Raw genomic sequence first — 16,472 nt, 5'->3', positions numbered from 1 at the left:
CAATAAGAGGAATAAAAAAAAATTGGCAGCAGCAGTTTGGTCGAGGACAGTTAATCAAGCACATTTTCCTTTTCACCACCAGGAAGTCTCCCACACACATGAAACTACTAATTGGCTTGATGAAGTCATCACGCCCCATGTTCTAACGACCTGAAATGAATGGCAAACCCCATGGAACCCATCAGGTCAATTTAAAGTAACAGGAAGAAATGTATTCCGGCGGGATGGGAAAAAAAATGTTTTTCTCATCTATCAAAATTTGTGGTCACTGGCCTTGTTCTAATGACAGTCTTTTTCAACTGCTACTATTATTTTTTATACTGCAAGTTTCACGGTTGTATTGATTTCTTTTTATCATTTGAGCATATTTACCCCCACAATTTTTGTCATTTAAAATATTTATCTATAAAAAAATACAGCCAGTGCCATAATTTCAATCTTTACAATAATCTATAAACTGTGAGAAATTACATTTTCGAACTCTTCTTATCAAACCATAATTCAGGTGCGAGTTCAAATTTCCTTGTTTAATTAATTGAATTGAATGTAGCAAACTATAAATGAAATTGAACAGCAAGGTGCAAATAAATCTAATGTTTAATCCCTTTTGAAATAGCACAGCAGATATTACAAAGCCCCCTCCCCTTGTTTGTTTCATATTGTTTCTAATTTTTGTTGATATGGATACACATGCTAACATAAAACAGCCAAGTTACGAGATGACATCTCCAATCATTATTAGATCCAATCACTCATTTCAGCAAGATCAATTTATGTCCACCTTGGAATTACTTTTCAAAAATGCTGTACATACATATACTTATACTTTTCTTCTTTTCTTTCAGAAAGCTTTTGAGCCATTTTATGTGCAGTCAACACTTGATCTTAAGAACTTTCAATTCATCAACAGCATATTTTTATGACTAGTCCTATGGTCCTGAACTATGATTTTTCTTTAAATGTTTTTCCATTTGAAAACTTTCAATTTCACACACAAACTAATTCAAGTCTGCATGGGTTTGTAAAAACTAGTGTCAATTACAAAATGAAAGATCAAGATAACAGAAAATGTGTAAAAAAATAGAATATGTTTTTAGTGCACAAATGGTTCTTTCAAATAAAGACTGCACAAACTGAACTGTACACATATTCTATGAGCTTTTCTTTTTTTTTCCCCATCTACATAAATAAGAGAAAAATGAGCTTATACCTCATATAGAGAACCATCACATAGAGATAGCTACGAATCCGAATGGGCAGTGTAAATAGTACAAAATAAATCTACAGCTCCTCCATCTCACTGTAATTTGAATTTATCCAATTGTGAAGCTGTTCATTTCAGCCCTATGTTTCTTTATCTTTCTTTAAATACTTCTCGGCATTTGATAAAAATTATCTTCAAATTTTAAGAAGTATAATGATATCCCAACTTACATAATTATCTCCAAGATTCATAATACTAGTCGAAAAAGACAGTACAATTTTCCCGATGGTAATGCCCCTCCTTCCCTAGGAGAAGGGAAGTAAATTTACAGATTTTTTTTATCTATTCATAATTTCTGATCTATTCAATTCAACGCTACATCTATTCATAATTTCTGATGAAACTCTTTTCAGGAAACATTTCCCTTCTAGAATTTGACATCACAAGCCTTCAAGCTTTGCCCAAAAAGCATCAAATTGCAGAAAAAATTATTAGAATGAGACGACATAAATGGGAGGGAAGTGACCCAAATCACGATATTATTGTAAACCTAGAAAAAACTAAATCCTTTTTAATAGAAACGAATGGGAAATTAAACCTTGGCTATTGAAATACAATTCTAGAACAAATTATCTTTTTTAGCCTAGGTATCATAGCAAAACTATAAAATAATTGGAAGTTTAATTTGTAAAAGTATCATTCACATATTTACTCGTATATTGCACGTTCTTGCATATAGAGCGAAATAAGGATAACCAGATTTATCTATGCAACTCCTTTTTGTTTAATCACAGACAATAACACAAAATACTCATATTAAGGAAAACAACCTTATTTTCTTAAAGCTATCATTTTTGTCCACGCCACCTCTCCCTAAGAAGCTTTGCTACAATGCTCTTGTTTTTTTTTTTCTTTGCTCTCAATCTGCAAAACACCCTACTCCGATCTATAGAGTTGCATTTGAAATGCAACATTTAATCTCCTTGACCCATGTTTAGATTGCCCCAGCAGTAAGCTACAACTGAAGTGTGAACTGTCGAAATGAAAACAATGAATCCTTCACTCACACATACAGGATGACTTATGTTTTTGAAACAGTGAAAATTCAGTGAAAACTTCATCCTATACATGAGTGAATACAGTATTCAAACATGGCATTAAAAAATTGGAACTTTCAAACTTAAAAAATTGGAACTTTCAAACTTAAAAAATTTAACACACCCTTAAAAATTAAACACACCCATATTTAATATCATACATTCTCCTCTTTCTTGTCCAATAACATTTTCTCAAAACAATTTTAACAATGTTGTAATTAAAGTGAAACCTCGATATAATATTCCGCAGACCAAAAAACAATAATTTTATAGAGGAATCGCTATATTGAGAGACAATAGGCCTATTATCCTTATGCGTGATCAAATTTATGCTGTTGTCATCTATTTTTTACATTTGCATTGTTAATAGTCAAATCCCATTATAACGAGCTCCAAGAGACTGGGGAAATCACTTTATAGTAACAATTTTTTTTATAAAGGAATTCCAGATTTTTATATTGTTCCTATGTAGGCCTACGCTTATCTTGGGGGATTAGAAATGTTTTCTTTAAAACAAGAGTTTCACTACAATGGTATTTATTAAAACAGGAATTGACTGTACCACCAGAAAATGTGATTTTGTGTATTCACAGCAAAAATTTATAATTGCTTAGTTTATTAATAAAAATTACTTTAAATACATTGCCCCTGCAAAGAAGTTTACTGCATTGCACTTTTCTGTCTTTCACAGAAAGTAGACCTTGCGGTGACACTTTTGTGTAAAATATTGATGTAATAAAACACCTTCAGAAGAATGAAAACAAGTGAATTAAAATTATATTCAAAATGGTTTTTAAGCAAAATATAAAAAATATTGTTTTATAGTGGTTTCAAAAATCTCCTCAAAATATTGTTATAGAGAGATTTATCGCAATGAAAGATATTGTTGTATCAAGGAGTTAAACAGTCAATAGGAAATTCCAAACAAAATTTGTGAAAAAATGTTCGAGAGATTTATCATTGCATCCAATATCACTGCAGCAAGATTTCACTGCATTGATAGAAGTTCAAGAGGATGTTTAACCAATGCACATGTAGTAATTTAAGGGGTTGTATTCGAACCATGAATAATCAAGTCTAATGCTCATACCCGGGCCGGGTTAAAGTGTCAAACTCAAAGAAAAAAAAAATACAACACAAATAAATCTTAAAAATAAATCTCAAAGCTCATTGCAACTATAATAAAGTGCTCGACCAAATGTATAAATGGGGTGAAGAAACGATTTGACCGACTTGAGTAAGCCATGGTGAAAAAAAACATCAATTCATAAACATTTAGAATGTAAGAAACTATACAAGTTTAACATTCCATAGAAAAAAATATATCAATCAAAACTACCCATACACAATCCACATTAAATAACTGGAAGTTGCCTAAAAGCATCATTCATTAAGACTTGACATTAAAATTGACTTGACAAATTTCTGACCTTCCAAACAACTTAAAACACCCACATTCAACATCATACATTCTCCCACACCCAACAACATTTTCTCAAAAAACAATTTTAACAATATTGTAGCAAACAATAAAATTTCAAGAGGACGTATAACCAATACACATGTAATTTAAGGCGTTGTACGCGAAACGTCAATAATCAAGTCTAACGCTCATACCCGGCCGGGTAAAGGCGTCTAACCCGAAGAAAACAAAGCAAGTGGACAATTTATGAATTATTAAAATAAATTTCAAAGCTAATTGAAAATATAACGAAGCGCTTGACCTAATATATAGATGGGATGAACCGAAACGATTTGACCCACTTGACCAGGCCATGGTATTAAAAAAAAACTGGTCAATTCATCAATTAATAATTATAATAAGAGAAACAACTCGTCACAAATTTAACATATCACAGAATCGACGAAAACAACTCGTAAACAATCGATACGCAAAACAATCATTTAAAGATCCCTTTAAAAAGACACCGGTTTTCGACCCCACCCAACCACTAGACACTATCAGTAAATGGCCGCTAAGCCTAACTCGGGGGGGCCTTTCCCACAGTGGATCGGTACAGCATCTTAATAAATAAATTCTTATACTCCGAATTAATTCGGATAATAATAATAGAGAGACAATCAAGAGAGATGATTACCTTCCGTTAATGATGATAAATACACCGCATGAAACTAAAGGAGATAAACTAAAGGGAAGACGACAAACAACACACACACATACATACAACCAAAGCCCGATGATGATGCGCGCTGAGGAGGAGGAGGAGGGGGGCCAATTGGCAACCCTATGTATGAAATCGCAAACCTGCGCTACAACCCCAGACCTTGGCGTAGAGCGCGCGCGCGCGGAACTGGTGGTGAGAGTCTCGCCACAGTAACTCACATTTCAGAATGCACATGCGCGATATTGGAGAAGCAATTTCTTCAAATGAAATGGCAACTTATCGCTAAATGTTCGGTTGAGCCCATCGAGCTTATATTACTCGATGGTTGAGCAGGGTTTTTCTGCGCCGGGTGACCCGAATCGGACCATTGCACGTCGTCAGAAGAAATGTGTAACTTAAGCCGGGTTTTCCTGGGAATAGGTTTTTTGCGCCGCATGAACCGAACTGGATCATTTCATCATATGTTTACATTGGATGAACGCAGGTGTCGAGGAGATATGATCGAAGTGTTCAAAATTTTCAATGGAATGGATAGGATGGACCATGAACTTTTAGTACACCGCCAATCAACCGCTTTTACAAGGGGACACCAGTATCGATTGGTGAGGGACAATGCAAGGTTATGGTGTCGCAGGGAATTTTTCTCTAATAGGGTTGTTAATAAATGGAATAGCTTACCCCCGGAGGTAGTAAATTGTAACACAATTGACACGTTTAAAAAGAAATACGATAAACATGTTGGGGTAAATCGAGAAGCTATCCATTCTTAGAATAAGACAACCATAAGTATTCTTTATGGGCGTTGTATAATATTTCATCATGTGTATATATTGTTTATAATTTGTGTTAATTGCATTTTTAATTGGGTTGCTGTATTTTTGAAATATATGACAACCATATTTTTATGGGCATCTTTTTATCAGCCACCTCGTTGGGCATTTTGCCTGTTGTGGCGTTGTATTTGTATTTGTATTTCGCGTCTGCAGAAACACGGTACATAATCACGCTACGTGTTTGTGTTTTCCTAGCGTGGCGCATCAGATCAGGGTGGCAATACAGTGTATGGCCCTGGCATCAGCTACTCTGTCATCTGCATGCTATGGTTTCTGGTTTGAAGGCAAGGGGAAAGAAAACAACAAAAATGAAGAGAAGATCGGTGAAACGCACGACGCATTTCCGATGCAGTTGGCCAATCACACCCGACAAAATGCGCTGTCGTAAGGCGTATTGCGCTCTGTAGGAAAACAGTCATACTTCTCTTCTTATTGGTGAGTGGACGGCGTGTCACGCTGGACTATTGCACGCGCGGCACAAAAAAATTGCTCCAAGGAAAACCCGGCTTTATCACGGTACGCGTTTTTGTTTTCCTAGCGTGGCGCATCATCTGTTCTGTCGTCTGCATATCCACGTATTTTTGTTATTTTGTACAATCGACAGAAAGGAAGGGGAAAAAACAACAGAAGTGAAAAGAAGAGATCGGCGAAACGTACGGCGCACGACGCATTTGACTGCATCAGAAGCAATCGGCCAATCACGCCTTACGTAAAACGCTGGCGTGAGGCGCGTTGAGCTCTGTAGGAAAACAGTGGTACCGTTTTCCTATTGGTGAGTGGATAGCGTGTCGATAGGGCGGATTCATGTTACATGCAACGCAGAAAACCTGCTCCTAGGGGGGGGGGGGGAACCTGGCTTTCGTAGAGTTTTTTTTTTCTCTATTCATAGCAAGCAGTCACGAGAGACGAACGATTTCACTTTTATTTTGCAATGACGACTCTCGCAATTCGCCGGGTTTTCCTAGGAGCAGGTTTTCTGCGCCGCATGCAACGTGAGTCACCCATCACGACAATTAAGTCGTTCACTCACCAATAGGAAAAGCGGTACGACTGTTTACCGACAGAGCACACCACGCCTCATCGAGCGTGATTAGGACTGCGTCTAAAGCAGCGGTGCGCAAACTTTTTGAAGCGCGATCCCATTTTGACTAAAAAGCAGGATGCCAAACCCTAACGAAAAACGCGCAAAAAATGGAACCATAGTTGCGTTTTTTTCATGGGCGGAGATACGGGGGGGGGGGGTGCCCAGTGTCAAAGGTGGAGTTGACTGATTTAATGAATATATGTATAGATGAATTGACATTATCATCATCATACCCCTAGCAATAATGATCGTGCCCCCCCCCCCAGACTTCCAAGTCTATCTTGTGAACCATTTCTCTCTCTGCAGTTATTTCCCTCTCCCGTTTCACGCCCGTCTATCCTAGCCTTTATTTATATTTCAATTTCTTTGAATGCACAATAAATGGGAAAAGTTACAATAGAAACTTAGAACTCAAAAAAATAGGGGTCTTTTACTTCTCAACTGAGCACAATTTCGGTCTATCGCCTTTATGGACAATTGACTACCGTAAACGGAACTGCAAAAACGTCGTTGGAAAATCCGAATTTCAGAAAATTTCATAAACTACTTATTAATTAACACGAGTGAATCAATATCATATTTTTACTTGATTGAATTTTTTCTTCAGAAATAAATAGGCCTATATATTTTGGAAAATCCAGCATTTGATTCGCCGGCACCGGTTATAAAAATTAGCTGCTTAATTAAATCAAAATTGTTAGGATATAAAAGTTATTTTAATAAGAGACCGGCAACTGTATTTCAATTGTCGAACATCTGCTAGTCGCCAGCAAAAATGTTGGCGCCAATCAACAGTCGCTAGATGCCAACCAACATTCAAAGCAACCTCACGCACATGCGTATCCGAATAAATTACTTACTGTCGTGAGACTCTTCCCACTGGTGGTGGTTGCTAGAGAAGAAATTGCCACACCCCACCTAAGATGAAGCAGGAAATGAGAACTTATTGGAGAGAGATAAAAGAGTTTCCATATATAATTCGGATGGAAACAAATATATCTCACATAGGAAATTATTGTATTCCGCTGCTCTCATACGGAAGAGGAAATATCTATATTCGAGATGGAAATAGGAAACAACTTCATCGACGTAAATAACTAATCTATTGATTAAGATAATGATTTTAAAGATTACGTCATGACCAAAAATATTGTTTGTGTATTGTGATGATGACGTCGTAGGTTGAGTATTTCAAAATAATTATAAATACTTTTTAAATGTTTTAGGGAGCCGAAATATTTTGTGGTAGAATAATGATAATTAGAGAGAAAGAGGGAGTAATAATGGTGTAAGTGTTTGGAATTTTAAAGACCAGAAATATAAAAGAAAGTTGTCTGCTGGGAAAAAACAAAAAAGAACCAAAACCAGAGATTGCACACGACTTGAACCTTCAGGAGTAATCAATGCATTTTAAATTAATGCGAAAAAGGCACTTGAGGTTTCCCAATTGGCTGGCCATAAAAAAACTCCTGTTTTACGGCTTCTCTTTTTTTTGGAGAGATGTCCCGACTTTTTTAATAAATATGCCCTGTTTTTTTTTTGTTCTTTTAACGAAACTTGTTTCTCAAATTCATTCTTAACTATGGAATCATTGAAGATCTACCAGGGATCATTAAAGACAACTCTCCCCCCCCCTCCCGTATCAGTGATGGGAGGGTAATTTTTGGCATAACATCATCGTCGTCACGTTAATCCTGCTAAGTCAATATGAAATGCCAATGAAGAAAAATTGCATATATTTAATCATAATTAAATGCATAATCCCTGTAAATATCTACTTCTTCTGAAATGCTGCGTAAGGGTACGAACATAGCACACGCTGGTCTCCAATTCTGCAAGTCGGCATCGTTACGAATTGGTTAAAAAACAATCCCAAGTTTTTTTAACCAATCCGTATCTACGCCGACTTAGATAATCGGAAAACAGTTTGAATTCAGCGTTTGTGGTACGAACATCAGGATTTTCCGATTCCGGACAGTCTGCGTGCTACGGATTGTTAAAGAACTTGTAAGACTGTTAAAAACCGGCTCTAACTTTGAGAATCGGAAAACCTGCCGCATCATAAAGTCGCGGCAGCTCCTAGATCTGATTGGAGATTCAGATTTGTGCTGTGATTTTTGCTGTACAGGTTTGAATTTTAGCCTTTCATTCCCAGGAGTTTAACAGTTCATTTCTCGCTAATAGGTAGGGGGGTGATTTTTGATGTCGGTAAAAAGTTTTGGAAGTATCATGACTGGCGAATTACCACAATTTTGGCGATAACCCTCAAATGTTTTGTATTTTTCACATTGACTGTTTCAATTACAATTGTTGCTTGTATGAACTTATTTCATGTCTTTTTCCCAAATACCGCTGTAGTGAATTAGGCTTTTTTTTTTAATGAACCCACAGACATACAAACCCAATGTCGCAACTAGATTCAAAAACTTACTCTGTCGCCCGGAACCAGTGTCAATTTTGGCGCTCCCACTCCCGTTATTTTGAACGGAGAAATAGGTAACTCGGCATCCTTCCTTGTCCAGTGCCCGGGGAACCAGATCCCCTGCCTTTCCCTACTTGCAGCCTTGCACCTACTTAATGTTTTTTGTCAAAAATCCCGCCATCGTGAATTCGGCTTGCAACGAAGCTACACATAACGAAATTTTTAGTCACATATCATAGAATGTTATCTTATCAATTCTTGAGAATATTTTTCAAGTACTTAATTTATTTTAAAAAAAATTGTTCGCCTCTTAACACTAGAAGGATATTCATAAAATGATCGACGGTTGCATAAACCTTTCCAGTTGATTACGGAAGAAAAAAAAACAATCATGTTTTTACGTTTTCTTCAAATGAAATTTATGTTAAAAAAAACTAACTTTTGAATAAAATCTTCTCAGTATAAAGGCTTTCCGGAAACATTTATTGATGCAGTGAAGTCAGAAGTATTCCAAAGATGTGGGTGCTCGTTTTGAGCATTTTGTGGAAACTTTTGATTTCCCAATCAATTCCTTGGGTGCTTGAGAACCCTGTTACAAATTATCGTGGGCCTTAGAGCACCCACAGCAACCCCGACTCCGCGACACTGGATTGGTGAGAAGGAATGAATTTAAGGAAATAAGATCCTATTAACAGTAGAATAAAAACTTCAGTAGTTTGGCAATAGATGAAAAATATTTTTCGTTTGTCAATTGTTGTTGTGGTGACTAACAATGAATGTTGCAACACCAAAAACTGAATTAAACCTGCATTTTTCGAACTGTTGAGAATTCGACTATGAACTGCAAATCAAAAGCACTAAGCGGCATTTCGGTTTGTTTTTTATTTGGAGAAAAATCGAAACCGAGCCATTTATGTTCAACACCATTATTTCTAAGAAATTTTAAGGAAAAAAACAGTCAAGTACTTTTTTACATAAAATGTGAAAAAATCGTTGTGTTTAAAAGTTTTGGTTTAGATTTATTTTTGGATATTTCGGACGTTTGATTTCGTTTATCACACTCAAATTTTTTTTTTTATGAGTAACACCAAACACAATTTTTTTGTTTTTTTTTCCGAATTTATGACATGAAGTTTTTCAAGGAAAAAAAGTAATGTTGTGAGCATTTTATCAATCAAATTTAACTTGAGGGGATAGCGCACCAACCTACACCCCTCCGGTATGTGGGCAAAAGTATTGAACGCTGCAATTCGGATTCGGCAATAAACTGTAGGTCCCGGTCAAAGCTGGGTGACAGTAGAGGTATTGTTCAACCGCTTTGGTCCCCGTTTAATTAGCCGTTGCGTACAGAAACTGATCTTCTTGCGAAAAAAATGATCAATGTTCAAATGATAAATTTAACTCTCATGAGTGTGCAATTTTTTTTTCGAGCAAGAAAAGCATTAGTTATTATTCACCTACAGCTGTATAATTATATACTGATGATTAATTGCAACTGATAAATAATTTTGTTCTTTCTGTTATTGAACCAACCTGATAAGATATCAGGTTATCAACCTGATAATTTCTAGAAAAAACGGTATAATCATGAAAATCCCGAAAAACGAAATCTCGAAAATGGTTGAATGGGACAAAGACAGCACAATCAATTCCGATACCTCTTGATCCCAATTAATTTGTTCTAGATCAGTGACGTGAAAAAATTATGCTTCGATTTGCATCATTTTGCAACTTTGAGCTTGTGACATTTCCAAGGGCATCAAACGCCCGTTTAACCTTTAATGACGCGATATTGAGAATCAAAAATTTTTATCTCATTTTCAGCTAGCAACAAACCAGCGAATATAGAAGTTAGTTGTTAGATTTGACAAGCTAGAAGTTTCACTTCTATGGTCCGATCCGAGTAAACCAAATTTTTTTTTTGAAGATTAGTGTATGTGTGTGTTACAATTCATTTTGAGTTCCAAGTCTGTATCTTGAAAACTCAAAAAAGATATAAAGCTATGAGTTTTAAAAAGTTTGACAATTTACCGATTTTATGCCACGATAAATGTAGGCAAAATACAACCAGACTTACAAAAATCGGGCGCGAATGCGTAAAGCACAAAATTCTAAAGAGAATGACAGTGAAAACGACGAGACCGAACCAAAAAACCAACACCTAGTTTTGTCGCGAATATGCAGTGTTATGCCTTAAGTCCCTTGTTCGTAAATTACGGCCCGCTCAAGTATTACTTGAGCAGATTTTTAGCCATTTTTCCCCAATTTTCAGCAAAAGTCAGCAAAACTCTGACCCCATGGCCCCCACATCCTGAAGCAGAGCCCTCAGGCTGGGATCTTTTTCGGAGCCTCCGACGAGACTTCCACGGGCACCATTTATGAGGAATTTACAGCGTAAAAAAAACCAAAAAAATGGTGAAAATCGTCCCGGGTCCCAGGGCTGGAGCCTTGTCAGCCCACCCCTTGTGGGGACCATATCTGACCCCCCTCTCTTGTCAACAAAATTTCGTCAGCTTTGTCCCCCACCACCTTACGCATATTGGGATCCGAGACGTACTGCACGTACGCGGGGTGAATCAACAAAAAATGTTTTTTGATGCAAAAAAAAATTTTTTTTCGGAAGAAAATACTTTTATATGTTATTATAATCAATTTCAAGGCTAAGAACTCAAAATTTCTTTTTAAGAAATTCCTTGCGACCCACCCTCTAAGCCATATGTGCTAAACCCATGCCCATCAGGCCCATGTGATGTGGCCCGCCACCTCAATCCCAATTTTGTAAAAATGAACTAAACTAAGTTGATTTGGCGCTCTGTATCACTTAAGTCATGGTCATGAACTAAGCATTTACAGATATAAAGAAGAGATAAGCATTACATAACATTTACAGATCACTTAAGTGACCCGTGGCACAATTCTAGAGCATTTAAGTGGCCCGTAGCACATTTTCAGATCACTCAAGTAGGCCGGCGACACATTTTCAGATCACTCAAGTAGGCCCGCGACGCATTTACCAAATATTACGCAAATATATCATTTGAGCGACCCCACGGCACAGTTCCAGAACACTTAAGCTGTCCGCGGACATTTAGAGATACGATAAGTGAATTGGGACAGTTTTAAAGCACTTAAGCAGAACGCAGTGCAGTTCTTACATCACTGAAGTTTCCAGCAGTATATTCCCAGATTACTTAAGTGATCAGTGGGATAATTACGGATCACTTGAGTGACGCGCGGCACAGTTTCAGAGCACTTAACCAGCCCTCGATACATTTCTAGAACACTTGAGTGGCTCGGACACATTTTCGGATCACTTGAAGGATCCGTGCAACATCATATATGCGGAGATCACTGACGTGGCTCTATAGAGGACTTATTAATGGAGAGTTGGTTCAGGTACCTACACAAACAAGGGAAAGGTTTTCTCGTTTCTGGCACACCGAGTAAGATGCCATTAAGAATTATTTTTATAAAGGGTGGTTGATGACGTAAGCATCATTAAAATCCCCCCCCCCCATCGATGCTGACGCAATACTTTAATGTGTGACCCCTTACTGGCGAACCATTAATTCTAGACCCATACAATTTGAAGAGCATCAATAACGTGTATACCTCAGATATGTCATTCATATTGCAAGTGGTTGTATAGTTATTAAAATTTAAAAAAAATAAAAAATTTCAATATTCGCTAAGGTATTTGAATTCGAAAAATCTCCGAGAAGGTAGGAAAGAACAGCATAAATTAACGAAAAAGCTCATTATGTTGTTCTTCCCCACCTTTTCAGTGATTTTTCGAATTTAAATATAGCAGCGAATATTGCATCAATATCGGTATAGGAACAACGGTTCGCCACTAATTTGTTCTCTAGGTACACATGGGTGGAGATATACTTGAAAGTCTGGGGGGGGGGGGTGATGATGATGATGTCAATTCATATACAGTGAAACCTCGCTGCAACGATAAATCCATCTAAAACGATATTTTTTCATGTCTTGCTTAGAAATGCTTATACTTTAATGTTAGAATGCTGTCTCTCGATATAGCCATAATCCCTCTACAACGATATTTGTTTTCGGTCGGCAGAGTATCGTTATGTCGAGGTTTCACTGTATATGCATATACATTAGATCAGTCGACTCCTCCTTTGACGCTGGAGGGGGGGGGGGTCAATGATGTCTCCCCCCCCCCCCGTATCTCCGCCCATGAATGAAGGGACTAAAACCATCAACCCGTAGGTAACGTTGCTCTCGGACAACTCAGGCGGCATCTGACAAGCTCGGAAAAAGCAAGGACGTGGATTACATTTTTTTTTTTTTTGCATTGCTGTGTGGTGTACCGAAACATAAGCTGAGATCCCAGCACGTCATTTTATAGTCGAAAAATTAAATTAAATTTCACTTTACTATACACGATTGACGTTTTTTTGTCCTCTTACAAAATAGCACACGTACTACTGTAGATTCAACCATGCCTCCCCCCCCCCAAGGTTGGGGCTTACAGGGCTCCAGCCCAGAGGGCCCGGGACAATTTTTTATATATCTTTTTCACACTATAAATTCTATATAGAGGGCCCGTAAAATATTTGGCATGGTACTCACCAAAGATTCCAACATAGGGTGGCCTGTTGCAGGATGTGAGGGCCATGCAGTGCCGTCTTAACGCATGGCCTCACCCAGGCACGGCACGGGGGCCTCCAGAGAAGAGGGGCCTCACAAAAATGGGAACTGGTTAAAATTTTCGAGAATTTTCCTGGTAAGGCCACAGAAAAATCACTTGGCCCGGGGCCCATGGCACTCTTAAAACGGCCCTGGGGCCATGCATCCGACTGGGAGCATACTGCTCTGTAGAGAAAAAAACATCTCCCCGGCCTGCCGCGTGACAGGCGGGGATACTTACCACTACCGAGGACACGTACAACTGTAGAAAGAGTACGCTAATGTTCTATGTCCATATGCAGTATATAAAGAATAAATATGTACATTGTGTGTGTGTAAAGTTTCACTATGTAAAATCTAACGACCTAACTGTGACATAGAATTATAATGAAAAAAATAAATTCTCACGTCTAATATTGATATTTTTTATCACTATTTATTTAGTAAATTGTGTAGAGTGTAGCGTGGGTGTTCACAGCGAGACATCTTCAAAATGAAACGACACTTTTGCTCTTTTCAAGTTGCAGAGATAAGATAAAGAAAAGGTTAATGAAAAAGGTCACACTGCGTCACGAAAGATACGAATAGCAAATCTCTTTTGATTTTAAAAGCTGAGAAAGTTCAAAGTTTGTTTATATAATATGCGGTAAAATTATTTTTAGGAAACAATTTTCTTAACCTTTTTTACTGAGCTTTCTCAAGAATTTTGTAGTGCTTCATTTGAACTAGCTAATTTCACTAGGTATTGAGAGTGTCGGAAAGAAATGAGAAATCTAGGTTTGACTACTTCAATTAAAATAAAGAAAATCAAAATGTAACACACACACACACAAATAGATGGGGGGGGGAGGAATTCAACTGTGACAGCATCATATCTGAGAAATATTAATGGAGGGAAATATAAAGAAATTACCACATTTTTTAATATGGACTCCCGCAAATATTATGTCGTATCGATTTGTACCTCTCTCTCTCTCTGCAGTGCCGTCTTAACGCATGGGCCCAGGGCCCTAAAGAGAAAAGGGGTCTCACAAAAATGAGATATAGTTGGAATTTTCGAGGCGTATGCACCTAAATTTGCCTGGTACGGACTCAGAAAAATTACCTGGCCCGGGGGCCCATGCATTGAGAAGAAATATAAGTTTTTATATTTCTTCTCTAAGGGCCCATGGTGTTTTTAAGACGGCCCTGTCTCTCTGCCAAGCGAAAGAAATTTTTCCTGTAACATAAACATGGAAATTTTGCGAGATCTCAGTGATTAAAATTCTTGATTCTTTACGTCCATCTACTTTTTACGTCAGAGGTCTTCAACCTTTCAGACACGGTGAGCCGAATTGAAACTTTCCACGAAGCCCACAGGACACCATCTCGTCATTTAGTGACATCTTTATAGGGCCCCGAGTTAACAGGGACAAAAACTTATTGAAGACTTTTATTTGTTCTGAAATTATTTCTTATTAATTTCGATTTCTTCTGAATTTTTTTAACTGAAAAAGTTTTTGATTAATTACTAAGGGGCCATTCAAGTATTACGTCAGCATCGATGAGGGGTGGGGTTTCTGATTTGCTGACTTTTGATGACAAGGGGGGGGGGGGGGTTGGATAATGCTTACGTCATCAACCCCCCCTTTATGAAAATATGAAATATTTTTAATGACATCTTACTCGGTGCGCCAAAAACGAGAAAATCCTTTCGATAGTTTGTGGGCACGTGAAGTAACATTCCCCCCCATTGATAAGTGCCCTACAGCGTCAGTGATCTCTAAATGTTTCACGGATCCAAGTGGTCTGGAAATGTGTCCGTGCCGTTTAAGTTCTCTGGAACTGTGCCACGCATCACTCAAGTGATCCGTAATTATATGCCTTATAAATAATCTTAAATATCACTTAAATAATCTGTGAATGTGCCGCGGGTAACTTGAGTGATGTAGAACCGCACTGGGGGCCACTTAAGTGCTATAAAACTACGTCATATGTCATTCAAGGGATCTCTGTGTCCCGGGTTAAGTGATCTGAAAATGTACTACGGGCCGCTTGAATGCTTTGCAATTGTACCACGGGACACTTAAGTGATCTGTAAATGTGCCGCTTAGTCCATTTTTACAAAATTAGGTTTGAGGAGGGCAGGCCGCATCAGATAACCCCCAGGGCCATATTTGGTCCTCGGGCCTTTATGCAATTTATCATTATATGGCTTCGAGGGTGGGTCGCGATGAATTTATTAAAGAGAAATTTTGAGTTCATAGCCTTCAAATAACATTAAAATTATAACATAGCGGGGGGGGGGGGGCGAGCCCACCTCCCCCCCGTGTACGTCTCTGATCCCACCAATATGCGTTAGGATTCAGAGGGGCAGAGGTGATGACGAAATTTTTCTGACAAGGGAGGTGGTCAAAAATGGCTAAAAATTTGCTTACGTAAATTTTACGATATTTGACATTTTTTTTTATGGGGGTCGTATAAATGCCGCTAGTACGCGGCTTTGTTATGATTCAACGCTGTAGTTCTTGGTTCCATCCGTGTTCCACCAAGCGATCCTCGGGTAAATACCAATTTAAAAATATTGATACACACACAGCGGTAATTCCGAAACTGTTTGTCGCGGCATCATAGGGTGCTGTATCAGTCCAACACCTTCTATAGCGGAAAGCCTCCGCGCGAAGCTTTGACGTCACTGAAGTCGTCCATTTCACCTGTAGCTATTGGATATAGCAGTCCGACGTATGCGAAATCATTATTTTTTTTGGCAGTATATTCAATGACTATAGGTGAAATGGGCGACTTCAGTGACGTCACGACTCTCGCGCGGAGGCTTTCTGCTATAGGTGGTGTTGATCAGTCAGGGCTGATGATGCGCACACACCTCTCAATCTTCATTATAATTTCCGGAAAATAATTTCTTTTACAAACTCTGAAACATCGATCAACTCTCATTTTGATTCCGAATTTCTATTAATTCCGGAATTACTTTTTTCATTGATTTTTATCAATTTTAAAAATTAATTATATTATTTCTTTCATTAATTCTAAACTTTCGTAAACGCTGGAAT

The 16,472-nt window shown here is 37.8% G+C and overlaps 1 protein-coding gene across 6 annotated transcripts in view; it reads right to left on the bottom strand.

The window, feature by feature from the left end:
* The window catches only part of beta-Spec (spectrin beta chain), a 50,832-nt gene extending 46,303 nt beyond the window's left edge, over positions 1-4,529 (bottom strand). For all 6 annotated transcript variants that reach the window (XM_089243510.1, XM_089243513.1, XM_089243511.1 and 3 more), the window contains exon 1: positions 4,401-4,529. The gene's annotated coding sequence lies outside the window, so the exon portion shown is untranslated. The remainder of the gene's footprint in view (positions 1-4,400) is intronic.
* Positions 4,530-16,472: the final 11,943 nt, after the last annotated feature.

This window comes from Pholcus phalangioides, unplaced genomic scaffold (genome assembly GCF_987345545.1).
Source record: "Pholcus phalangioides strain wild (caught in Gottingen) unplaced genomic scaffold, Ppha-v1.0 ptg000015l_1, whole genome shotgun sequence".
NCBI classification, from domain to species: domain Eukaryota; kingdom Metazoa; phylum Arthropoda; class Arachnida; order Araneae; family Pholcidae; genus Pholcus; species Pholcus phalangioides.
This window is presented reverse-complemented; position numbering and strand designations above follow the sequence as displayed.